General features: G+C 43.7%; 1 long non-coding RNA gene across 1 annotated transcript; it reads left to right on the top strand.

Moving 5' to 3' along the window:
- Positions 1 to 30: 30 nt before the first annotated feature.
- LOC122931306 lies at positions 31 to 9,220 on the top strand. The gene is made up of 3 exons (XR_006388232.1): positions 31 to 173; positions 1,145 to 1,250; positions 9,040 to 9,220. It is a non-coding gene; the product is annotated as an uncharacterized LOC122931306 (long non-coding RNA).
- Positions 9,221 to 13,459: the final 4,239 nt, after the last annotated feature.

Genomic DNA, 13,459 nt, shown 5'->3' with positions numbered 1-13,459 from the left:
GTCTATTCAACCCTGGACAAGATGACCACCACAAACTAGAGTCTCACATAAGCAAAATCACTTGCTTAGAAATCAGTACAAAAGAGACATATGCACTTAGCGGCTGTGAAGACTCCGTTCAGCGTTTGTGGAATATGGAGAAGGGTGACTGGGAACATGAGATGTGTTATAAGGTATTTAAGAACTTTTATAAAGCATATTTAGTGTATAAACTTTATTTTAGGTTAAAAAATATATATAGCTTTTGTCACCCCAGTAGTAAACTGGGTATATCGTTTTTGGTTTGATTGCTGGAGATCTGTCTGATCCTGGCCTGACAATTGCCAAGTGTTTTGCAATGAACTAACCACTGCTCTGTATTACTCCATGACTGCAGACGGATTAGCCATTATGTCAGAGAAGAAACAGATATAGCAGGAAATTGAAGAATTACCACCTGACATGAGGAAACTCAATGACAGCCTATGGATTTACACTGCCCGATAATGGAGAAGATGATTGGAAACGAACGTTCCTGTGAACGCTCGTTCCTGACAATCTGCCTGTCTAAATGGCCCACTGATCACCCAGTGACTGAGCGATCCTGTTGTTTGTGGAGGCACACCAATTATCTTTTTTGGGTAGCAGATTGTGTGGTCTAAACAGCGATCTGATGCCCAGAAACAATGGTTCTGTATAGGGATAAGAGATAGCAATAGCGATCCCTCGTCCTCATACTGTGAAGGAGATCGTTGCAAGTAAATGCAGCAGTCTTCTTTACTGAACGAGCAGCCAACTGTCCGAAAGGAATGCTTCCTTCTTCACAATCGGCTCTACGTCAGAGCGTCTAAACCCGCCTTAATAGAGTCACGATTTCCATTTTCAAATCCTTATGGACTCCAGTGATTTATTATGGGTTCCATCAAGAATAGCACTGCAAACTGTACTCTTCTAGTTGTCTAAAATACCTAAACCATTGCGCAGACAGAGCCTTGTCTTAAATGTGCTGTTTTCATGTGTTTTTTAGAGGTTTATACTGTCGAAAATGGCAAAAAAAATTACATATAGGGTTAGAATTTCTACATACAATGATCACATGTGTCTGTATACGTGTGTATGTTTAGTGCAAGAAAAAAGTTTAATTCTATTATTGCATTTCCCATAGGGCTTCTTCTTCCAAGGTGTTGAATGCGCCTGTTTCTCACCAGATGACTGTTATATTTATACTGGATCTCAGGACAGAGCAGTCAAAGTATGGGATGTAACAAATGGTGAGATGGTGATCTTTGTGGCAATTTTAAACCCTTCTTGAGCTAATACAGTATAATTACAGTTGTTGCCAGCAATAACCTAGAACTCCTGCTAGTCTATCATGTGTCCAAGAACCTCTTTCCTTTCTACTTTACATGGGGCATTATAATGGCAGAAGACACTACCATTGTCAACAATTTCTTTTTTCGTGCAAGATTACTTCTAAATATGTACAGTATATTTACACATCATACATATATATATATATATATATATATATAGTGGGGATTTGCTCTGGTAGTTGGTATAAGCGGGTGCAGTACAGAGGCAAAGTACAAGTTTGTAATTCAAATGTTCGTGTTTATTTACACATAAGGTCAAACAAAAACACTTTTTGCAAGGTTGGTGTTTGTTCACACTGAGTAGAAAGTTTGTGCATAAAAAATGTCATCTTGTTGGCGGTTCTGCCTCCAGCAGTTCAAATGCAGGCTTTAGGTGGCCTGCTCTTCCAACACACAGGTCTCAGCTTTTCAGCCCAGCACAGGGCTCAGTTCCCACACCAGCGATTCCCAGAGCTCTTCTGTCAGAGAGATGTAATCACTCACAGCTGACACTGCTGGCTGTGTTTTTTATAGGCCAGTCAAGACCCGGCCTGGAACGTGGGGAGTAGTCACCCACCCAGCACTTTGACTACTCCCAGTAAGAGCCGTCCCGGATCAGCTACCAAGGCCAGGAACCTCGGTGAAAATTTTTCACATAATATTCGCAATAAATTAGCAAATTCTAGAATTCGTGATCTCCAGTCGGAACTAATGATGCGCATATTTTTTGTGCAATACATGTAACTTCACATTTGATCAGGTCTGAGTAGATATTACTGATTGTTGTGACATCACAACACTATGTCCGTAGCATGTATGTATGGACAGCAGAGAAACAGTAATTCCTATCACACTACATAACACCCTGCCCTGGAATCAGCTATACTATATCACTAACTATATCACTAACTATCATCTAACCTACACTGACTATCTACCACTAACTATCTGTATTATATATATGAGCTAACTATCTAATGTAATTGGATAAGGAATAGGATCCAGATGAAAGCACAGAGCACAGCAATGTCACTGCTCTCACTCTCAGAACTGCAAAAAAACTACAGAAAATGGCTGCTGGGGAGGTTCTTATATAGTAAGGGGTAGGCAACTTTCCTATTGGTTTCTAAGGATGTTGCCAAGCTCTGACAAAGATATCACAGCCTTCTCATTGGCCCACAAGCAAGAAGGAAGGTTACTAATGAAAAAAAAAATCTAGAATATTCGTGATTACGAATATATAGCACTATATTTTACAACTTTGCGAATTCTCGATGAGCCGATATTCGCAATAAAAATTTGTGATTAGAATATTCGCGATCAACACTAGTAATTATATAAAGACCACCATGAAAACTTGCAATTGAGTTAAGATTGACAATGATCACACAACCAAAGTGATGCACCCTTTATTTTCGGTTCTACAGAATGGTATGTAATAGGGCAGGATCATATTCATACTTTGTGGGATCTCCCCTTGCTGTGATGCAGGCTGACCACTCCAACCACTGGACCCGCTGTCAGCTGTTGTACATGGGAGATCCGTTGCCATATGCAGTCCCAGAAATTCTTGATGGGGTAGAGATCTGGCTGCTGAGCTGACCAGGGATGTTGCTGGATACCCTGAAGAGCATGTTGTGAAGTGCAAGCAGTTTGTGGTTAGACATTATCTTGTTAGAAGACCACTTCTCTTGAGTCAAACAGGCAGTAGGACTGGTTCCACAATGTCCTAGACATCCTGAAGGCTGGTCAATGTTCCCTCCACAAGTATCAGATGAAAATGGACATGGTAGCTAATGGTGTCCCACACCATGACACCTGGTGTTGGTTCTGTGTGTTTCTCTGCTGTTTGCCATGCATGCCTTCAATAGCCTCACTCCCAGGCACCAGTACAGGCTCTCTTGGCGATTATCAAAGGTCAGTGGCAAATGATTTGGTGAAGTGTATGAATGCAGTCCTGCTTCAAGTAAATGGTTTCTTATGGTCCAGGTGGTCACTGCAGGGGTTAAAGCAGAACCAATTTGTGACATCATGGCTGTCATTTCAGAGACAGCAGTTCTTCATATATGGTGATTGTGGCATGCATCTATCTGTCTTGGCTGTCTAGAATCCTTTCTACATACAGTATGTGAGTGTCTTCCTCTGCCAACTGTCAACACCACCGCTGCACTACAAAACCCTCTTGTCCAGTTCTTTCCACGATCTGATGAACAAACCATCTAGCTTCTAAAAGGCCCACTATTCAGCCCTTTTCAACATCTATTATGTTATATACAGTATATTATGTTATGACATCTGCCCATGGCCACCACTGCCCTTCTCTCTCCTGTGGGAATAGACACTGCACTACTCACCATGCTGCTGCCTCTATGCTTCTGCCTCTGTCTCCGGGCACCCACTTCCGGCCTTCTAAAGGGCCAGTGTTCGTGTTTCCAAATCCTTCCCCAGCCAATGGCTAGGGACCCCTGGGTATTTAAAGCAACTCTGTCACCAGGATCAACCCTATTAAACCAGAAATACTGTCTGGTAGGGCTCATCATACTGATTAAAACATTACCTTTCTTTTGTCTGTATGCTAAACAGCTGCAGCGAAATCAGTGTTTTTATTCAAATTCAAACGAGAAGTTCGAGCACCAGGAGGAGGGGTTGGATCCCTTGAGCACTGCTTTGTAACACCCCCTGTGCTCTGCACACGCCTCCCTTCCCCTTGATTGACGGGGCTAGACATGCTGAGGGCAGAGCTGTGTACTAGCATCTATATATCATATACTCTATGTCAGGGGTGGCCAACCTTACAGACACAAAGAGACAGAATATTTTTTTCGTATGACTGCCAGGAGCCACAAGCTATCTGTTTACACAAATATGCGTGTACACAACAGTATCACTGTAATTGCGTTATCAAACATTCAAAAGTGCATTTAAACCACCTTTCCTACCTGTAGTGTAGACAGCTTTAGTGAGACTTCTGGCAATGTTTGTTTTTCACAATGTGTTTCAGGATTTCTCAGATGACACCCCATGCTCAGATGACTGCCCATTTTCAGATGACCGCACCATGCTCAGATGACTGCCCTATGCTCAGATGACTGCCCCATGCTCAGATGGCTGCCCCATGCTTAGATGACTGCCCCATGCTTAGATGACTGCCCCATGCTCAGATGACTACCCCATGCTCAAATGACTACCCCATGCTCAGATGACTACCCCATGCTCAGATGACTACCCCATGCTCAAATGACTACCCCAGGGATGGCCAACCTGAGGCTCTCCAGCTGTGGCAAAACTACAACTCCCAGCACGCCTGCACTGCCTACAGCTCTCAGCCTACAGCAGGGCATGGTGGGAGTTGTAGTTTCACAACAGCTGGAGAGCCGCAGGTTGGCCATTCCTGGACTACCCCATGCTCAGATGACTGCCCTATACTCAGATGACTGCCCTATACTCAGATGACCGCCCTATACTCAGATGACCGCCCCATGCTCAGATGACCGCCCCATGCTCAGATGACCGCCCCATGCTCAGATGACCGCCCCATGCTCAGATGACCGCCTTATGCTCAGATGACCGCCTTATGCTCAGATGACCGCCTTATGCTCAGATGACAACCCATATGCTCAGATGACAACCCATATGCTCAGATGATAACCCATGCTCAGACGACCGCCCATGCTTAGACCGGCCATATGCTCAAACACACAAACACACTTGGTGTGCTGGGCAGTGGCACCTGTGAAAAAAAGGCAGAGCAGCAGTGGCAGAGAGACTGAGGCCAGCAGCAGCCATTTCAGTCAGATTAGAGCCAAAGCTGCAGAGTGGCTGTAATCGGACTAAAATGGCTGCTGCTGGCCTCAGTGAGTCTCTCTGCCACTGCTGCTCTGATTGAGTGCCCACTGCCCTGCCCTGCTGTCCACCATTAACATTCATTAAAATTGACTATGGAGCTGGAAGCAGGTCCTCCTTGCTTGCTGCGCCACTTCTTGCCGCCCCCATAAACCCAACCTGCGGTCTGATGAATCTGGCTGCTGGGCTGGCACTGAGAAGACTGGGGGTGGGTATTAGGTCACACACACTCACAGATGGGAAGGTGGGGCCCTGGGCGGGCACATCGGCGGCTGGTGGTGGGGATAAGCACTGCAGCTTCGCCTTCTCTGCCGGAGGAGGTGGGGCTTCAGTGAGTGACTGAGTCACGTGCCCACTCTCCACTTTTCCGCCTCGTTCCAGCCTTCCACCTCTTCACTTACGCGCTGCAGAGAGGAGAGTAATCGCTGGCCGCACCGCTCCCCTGCGAGCCACAAATGAAGGCGCAAGGAGCCGCATGCAGCTCGCGAGCCGTGGGTTGGCCACCCCTGCTCTATGTACAGCTATGTATAGCTTCACTACACTGAGATCTGCTATCAAAGCTATTCTACATATTACTGCTTTATTCGCAGGCACAATATATTATTATAAAGACACCAGTAATATTTGTTATAAGCACATAAAAAAACATGCATCTCTATGTGGTAATGCTATAGCTTGGTGATACGTGCTTGTTTTTGCATGTAGAGATCCCAGGTTTGAATCTTGGTAGATACTTGCATAAACTTTTTTTCTGTTATTGTTTCTCTCTCACTTAACCCATAGTAAAAGCCTATACTATAATAAATAATATATAATCATATTATAATAATAATAATAATAATAATAAAAAAAAGTCCTTACTATATTGAGAATAGTGTTGTTGTTTTTTGCTTAGAAACCTGAAAACTATTACTGGTTTATTCACAGGCACAATATATGATTATAAAGAAACCAGCAATATTTATTAGCTTTTTAAGCATAAGGGGCACATTTATTAAGACCAGCGTTTTAGATGCTGGAGGTGAATCACCGAAGTTATGTAAAGGCACCAGCTTCCTTGCTGTCTTTCATTCAGACCATTTTCTATACCTAATCCTGCCGGCCCGAAGAAGGTGCAGACTCTGCTGCAACATGGCATGCGACAGAATCTTTACCAAATAAATGCCACAAAAGTGGCATATATCTGTTCGTAAAAGGCCCCCATTTTTAAATGTGGAAGTAATAAAAAATACCTGAAGAAAAAAACCTGGAAGTCTCTGCCAGGATCTCTCCCAGGCACCGGCCTTGTGCACTCTGTATCACGGATGCGGACCCACTGACTTGAATGGGTCCGCAATCCGCTAGATATGGAGCAGTGCCGAGCAGAGGCACAGATCGGATGCCCACAGAAGCACTATGAGGCACTTCAGTGGGATTTTGGTCCATACCTCCGCAACACAAAAATATAGAACTGTCACGCTCCAGTATGGGAGGGAAACCCCACACTGAACATAGGAGGGAAAGGGGAAAGGAAATAGGGCCAGAAAACTAGGAAAGGAAGATGGACATCTCCTAGTGAAAACCCTAATCAAAGGCCTGACTGACTACCAGTATGCAAAAAAAAGGGGGTCAGTCAGCACCTCCCAGTGCGCAGGTGCACGCTGCCATGGCAAAGACCTAGAGGAAAGAAAGAGACAATGCAGCAGCACTCTGCAAATCAGACAAAGTACAACAATGCTTACAAAAATTATTGTGCTAATACTACGCTTATTTATAAAAGCGAGATGCTTGGACAATGCATTTTGTACAAAACCATCTAAGCCTGTCTGCCGAACGTCAAGGCGATCTCTGTTAGACGGGTCCTAACACTAAATACTACCTGTTATGCGCCATAATGACCGCCATAAAATTCAGGGAGTGTTGGACCCACATGCATGTTGGATCCACTCTGCCTTTTTCCATTTTTTTGTGCCAAAATGGCCTCCATTGCAAGGGATGCAGGTGCCAACATGCATGCTGAGCCCACTCTATACCCTTCCTGGTGCTAGACAGCTTCCAATGAATGTAGTGAGAGCAGGCTACAGCTTCATACTGAAAGTAATTAAAATCAGCCTATGGGGCAGACAGGCTAATCAGGAGTGCACGACTCGCTGGAGTGCCACATCTCCAGCATTGTAAATCTGCAAATAAAAACTACCAGTATGAGCAGACCCCAGAGGTAGGTGAGTTCATATACAAGAATACCCAAAGTCTTATCTAAACTTAAAGGACCCTGGTACTAATAACAGGGATGAGACATCCTTTTCCTCCAAATGGAAGGATGAACGGAGTCTCCCTAAGGCCTAATTCAAAACAACAAAGAAATGCAACACACAGAAAAGCCACAATACAAAGGGAAAGGTAACACTTAACTGCCAAGAAGCTATGGCAGCACCAGGAACTCAGCCGAGATCCAAGCACCAGCTATCCACAGGTCCAACTAAAGCTATAAACCGCACAGCATTGTGGGAGAGACAACTATAAATAGGGAACGTTAAAATGACCACAATAGCAACACCTGGAGGTACTGTGGCCAGTACCAGAAACAACCCAGACGCCTTTTGATCCACAAGGTAAACATGTCAAATTTAAACGTGTTGCCAGTCTCAAAGATCTCCTGCCTCCACTGTCGCGGGGACGTCCGTTTGTCTCGGTACGTCCATGACAAGAACATGTTCTATTTTTTTGCGGTTCAAGTGAGCGGGTTCGCATCCGCAAACGGTGTGCACAAGGATGGTGCCCATGCATTGTGGACCGCAATTGGCAATCCACAGCTTGGGAATGGGGCGCACGTGTTCGTGTGCATAAGCCCTTAGGGTTAGCCCGGTTAGTTGACACAGTGGATCCACATTTGTTGATTCATATACCATTAATAGCACACATGGTATATGCCTTTATCTAGCAGGCATAGTCAACACTTCAACAACATTCAAGTAATAGTACTGTAACAAACAACACATAAAACAGTGCTGTCAGACAAAAAAAATAACTGTGATGCCAGACCAAAATAAGTCTGTGAAACATCGGTATGTAAAATAAGGATCTTGGAACTTAGATCAATACAGGCTCGCACTGCCCCACAGGGGTACAGGTGAATCTCGTAGTGGGCCCCTGAGCAAGGTGGTCCCCTTGTCTTCCCCCCACTGCACAAGTGGCACATACCACAGTAGATTTACTGCACTACATATAGATAGGCAGTCTACAGCACCTCAACCAGCCTAAGGCTACATGCACACGACATTTTTAATGCACGTTTTTTTTTTTTTTTTGTATGGGGGCAGTCTGTCAGTGAAAAACGGACAAGATAGAAGATGTTCTATTTTTTTATGTCTGTTTTTCACTGAACGTGTAAATAACCCCATAGACTACCATTGGTCTTAAAATGGTGGTCGTGTGCATGTATCCTAAGTTCATATAAAAAACTGGGTAGAATATTTAAGAAACTACTCAGTTTATTATCATGGACACATTAAGGTGGCTGAGATGACTTATAGGTACAGAGACGGGACAGGCAGTTACCTTATTTCCCATGGACCTGCCTTCTCAAAGTTGCTGCTCAGACCCCCATAATCAATCATCTTGCAGGATCTTGCTGTGGACTGCTGCTTTGTGAGCAGGTCATATTTGGATGTATCTGTGTGGTGGGACCCCCAAATAAATTGTACTGGTGAGCCCTAGTCCACACTGGATCAAAACATATCACAACCTCCAGCCTTGCCATATTGTAAAATAGGTTTTTATCTTAACTCCTTCTAGGTGTTATTTTTTTCATTTTTCGGTAGTGTAGAAATATATATTTCTTTGATTTGTGAAGGTATGCCTAACTATGCAATTTGTTGTCAAACAGGTTCTTTGCTTGCAGTGCAATATGTATACGCAACCATCACTCGTCTTGTCTCCACCCCTGATGGATTTTTGGGAACCACAAGACTGGGGTATGTCATTCAGGAGAAGTTTCAGTGCCCACAAACTGTAAGCCAGCAGTACAACCCATTGCAGAACATCAAGGCTACATGCACGGTTAAATCTAAGAAAGTGAAGGACACCAGTAGAAATACTGTTCATTCAGAGGCAAAACTGGGAAAGAAATGGTGGAAATGCAAAGAGCAAACTGAAAAATCTTCACAAATATGCCATATTGTCTAACCTTCTTAGTTTAGGAGCTGTCGCTACCATTTGGAAGGACGAAACGGAGGATCTAGAATCTAGAGAACATGCACTCTAATGAGAAGAACCTATCATTAGCAATTTACAAATCAGTGAGATATAAGGAAAGACAATACCATGTGCAATACCACTAATAGCCTGGCAGTGTTTTTAGAAGAGAGGAGACATGTTTTTCAAACTTTGTATAACCCCAGCAATACCAATACAACAACGTGTCACATGCCACATGTACTGTACACAGCACCTACCGGTAAATACATTTATCACAAGGTCTGGACTGTTGTAGATGGACTGCTCTTTTTCTGTAATGGGATAATACATATACAGCAATACTGTAACCACTTTGTACAAACAGAAATAAAACAGCTTGCAGTGTTGAGATACGGGGTCTTCTAAGTACATATATTTCTAAAGGTGCTATTGACATAAAAATTCTCACCAGATGTCAGTAACGCCCCCCTTCCCCTTTACTTTTCATTGACAGCCGAGTGTGAGTGCGCGTCAGGCGTTCACGTGGGCGGCTGTCAATCAGAGGTGAAGGGGCAGGGAAAGGGGGCATGGTTATCCTGACTTGAAGCGAGGAGGCCGCTGCCCCCTTGACTTCAAACTCTGCTGTAACATAGCGCGTGCAGGGGATTAAAGAATAACTGTCACATTTAGACCCTAATTTCAATTTTCATATATGTAGTTACTAATAACATGATATTCCAGAATCAGTTACTATTAGACTGACTTACCCCATATTTAATAAGATTCAGCCCTTAGCAACCAATCTGCATAAAACTGCAATTTCACTATTCAGTTAAGATGGCCGCCACTGCCCTCACCCTGAGGCTAATCCCGCCTGCCCTCACTAGCCAGTAACAATAGCCCCCCAAAAGTGTCAGTAACCAGAGCCCTCCCCCTAAAGGGTTAATCTCCTGCAGCACAGAGGGGTCCTCTTACCACATGTTGCTTTCATTTATACACTGAGCAGATGGCAGATCTCCCTTCCCTGGTCTGCGCTGATTCCACTCTGCATTCTCTCAGTCTGCTGAGTGAGGGAGCGTCTGCCAAGCGCAGGGACAGGGAGAAGTGCACACAGCCCAGGCACTGTTATCAGCTGCTGGGGAGGACCTGGCTTTAATCATTTACTTACAGTCCCTGGCTGTCTGTAATCTGACCTTGCAGGCTGCCTGCTTCTGTGTCCTCCGTCCTCCAACACAGAGGACGGACCCTGCCTAGCAACCTTATTTTAAGCACAGGTAAAAGTAGGCAGTACAGGAAACAAAACTGTGGAATTAAGGGGTAATTGAGTACACAGTGAAAAGTTGAAATAGGGCCACCAAGGAGATATTAATCACCACAATCCAATACTCCCCAAAAAATAATACGACAGTTATCCTTTAAAATTTGTTTTTCAAGATTTTGGTGCATCTGGCCGGAGGAAGAAAAGGATCTTTAGGAACATACTGCTGGCTACTTTAAGGTAATGCTGGCGGTTTGGAATATCTTGTCAGGTGGGCGCCGTGTATGGCAGCAGTGGTCTTATGTTTAGTGTATAATGTTGGATAAATGTAAAATTGTCTACATCGATTTCTGCATTGGAGACTAGCAATGGTTTCCCTGCAGAAATATCAGCCTCATACCGTTATGTGGGCCTATGCATTATATATGTCTATTACCGCAAGATTTGTACTCCTCCTCGGCTAAAAATACTCCTCAAAATTGTTGAGAGGAGTGTTTTTACTCTTCTGGAAAAAATGCAGTGCGACCTCTGGTCCCCTCCTCTTTATTGGTGGTACAGTGACAGTTCCGATCGGAGCCCCAGCAGTGTAATCCTGGGGCTCCGATCGGTTACCAGGGCAGCCAGGACGCTACTGAAGCCTTCCATAGTAAGCTCCCTGCTGCCGTGTGCACAAAGTGCAGGGCAGCATGGAGAGTGTGAAGTCTTATTCACCCTAATAGAGCTCTACTAGGGTGAATAGGATAAGGGATCAAAAGATCCCAGGTTCTAGCCTATAAGGGGGAAAATAGTTATTAAATAAAAAATATTAAGTATAAATCACACCCTTTCCCAATTTTACATATAAAATATATAAACAATGAATAAATAAACATATTACATATCGCCATGTCCAAAAAGTCCAAACTATAAAAATATTTTAAAAATCTCCTATGCTGTGAACGCCATAACAGAAAAAAATTATAAATAAAAACCGTGCGATTCGCCATTTTTTTGTCACCTTGTCCCCCTCAAAAATTAGGATAAGACTGTTCTATTAAGGGCCGTACGTTCCATAAAATGCAGAATGCACGCTGCTTTTTTTGTGTTGTTTTTTTTGTGTGGTATTGAATGGTATTGAGTATCGCAATACTTTTTTATGGTATCGAAACCGAATCTAAATTTTGGTATCGTGCTAACCCTAATTTCATGTTCATCATCCTGATGGCAGATTTTTTATGCCTCGGTACAGTTGTCTATTCTTCCTTCCTTCAATTATATGAAGTTTGCCAGTGCTGTATACTAAAAAGCAGCCCCACACCATGATGTACCCACCTCCAAACTTCACTGTTGGTATGGTGTTGTCACAACCAGACAGCTGAGAAGCTCTGACAGAAGCCTTTCAGAACCTCCTCCTTGAGTTTTCTTTGTTGTGGTGTTCAGTTCCTCATCTCGTTAGCCTCTCTCAGCTGTCATGTAGTTGGACTGATTGCATCCCTTTAAATTCCGCCCCATAATGCATTACTGGGCGGCTTATACTACTTCCTGGAGTGTGTGTGCATGCTGATCCTGTTTCCCAGTCTGCTACAAAGTTAAGTGCTGTACATTTATCTGTTATTTTCTGTTTGCTGGATCCCAGGTGACGCTGACTCCCTCCGTGTCTGGTGTAGGGAGCCGGTGGTCGTGTCCCCTCACTATTGTAGGGTGTTCAGGGGTTATATAGTCGAGGTACGTGGATATGCAACCATCCACCTTTGGGATTTTTGCATAGGCTGAGAAGCCAGGGAAAGTAACAGGTCTTGTGCAGGGGTCTCCCTTTTGGTTCCTTAGCTTTGGATCCAGTGAGTCATATATGCATGTTGCATTGTCTTGTTTCCTGTACACCGTCCGTGACAGGTGTTTTTGGGGGTGATAGGCCTTTTGGCCTCCCAACATGGTGTGTATGGCATCCAAAAAGTTCAATTTTGGTACCTGTTGATTCCAGGTCTTTCTGTAGCTCTCCACAGGTGGTCCTTGTTTCTTGGACAACTCTTCTGATAATTATTTTCACTCCAATGTCTGAAATCTTGTGGAGAGCACCTGGTCACGGATGGTTTATGGTGAAATGATGTTCTTATGGCCCAGTAGTGCTCACTGTAACCTTCAGTAGTTTAGAAATTCTTCTGTAACCAATGACATCAGTATGTTTTCCAACAATAAGGTTGTGACTGTCTTGAGAGAGCTCACTGGTTTACCCATCATGAGATGCTTCTTGTGTTGCACCTTAGTAATGATACACCTTTTTAAAGGCCATCAGTTGAACCCGCTGATATTATTTTTCACTAAGTGGTGGGATTGCTTTCTAATTACTGAAATATTTGATCTTGTCTCATGACTTTCCACGGCTTTTTGCACCTCTCTTTCTTCACGTGTTCACTACTTTTTCTGTGTGACATTTCTCATTATTACACATAATTTATGGACATCTATGGTTTGGTTTCTTTGCCTGTGTGGATTGGATGGGTTGTTACCGACATCTGGTGAGAATTTCATGTCAATAGTACCTTTAGGGTACTATTCACATTAGCGTTTTTGTTTTCGAGTATTAAGTTCCGTCCTAGGAGCTCAATACCGGAAACAAACAATCAGTTTTATCCTAATGCATTCTGAATGGAGAGTTTTCCGTACAGGATGCATCAGGATGCATCAGTTCAGTCCCTCTTACGTTTTTTGGACGGAGAAAATACTGCAGCATGCTGCAGTTTTCTCTCCGGCCACAAATACTGAACATTTGCTGGAATGCCGGATCCGGCATTAATTTACATTGAAGTGTATTAGTGCTGGATCTGGCATTGTGCTGTCCGCATTTTTTGTGGACCCATTGAAATGAATAGGTCTGCATCCTATCCGCAAAAAA

Source organism: Bufo gargarizans, chromosome 1, assembly GCF_014858855.1.
Source record: "Bufo gargarizans isolate SCDJY-AF-19 chromosome 1, ASM1485885v1, whole genome shotgun sequence".
Lineage (NCBI taxonomy): Eukaryota > Metazoa > Chordata > Amphibia > Anura > Bufonidae > Bufo > Bufo gargarizans.
This window is presented reverse-complemented; position numbering and strand designations above follow the sequence as displayed.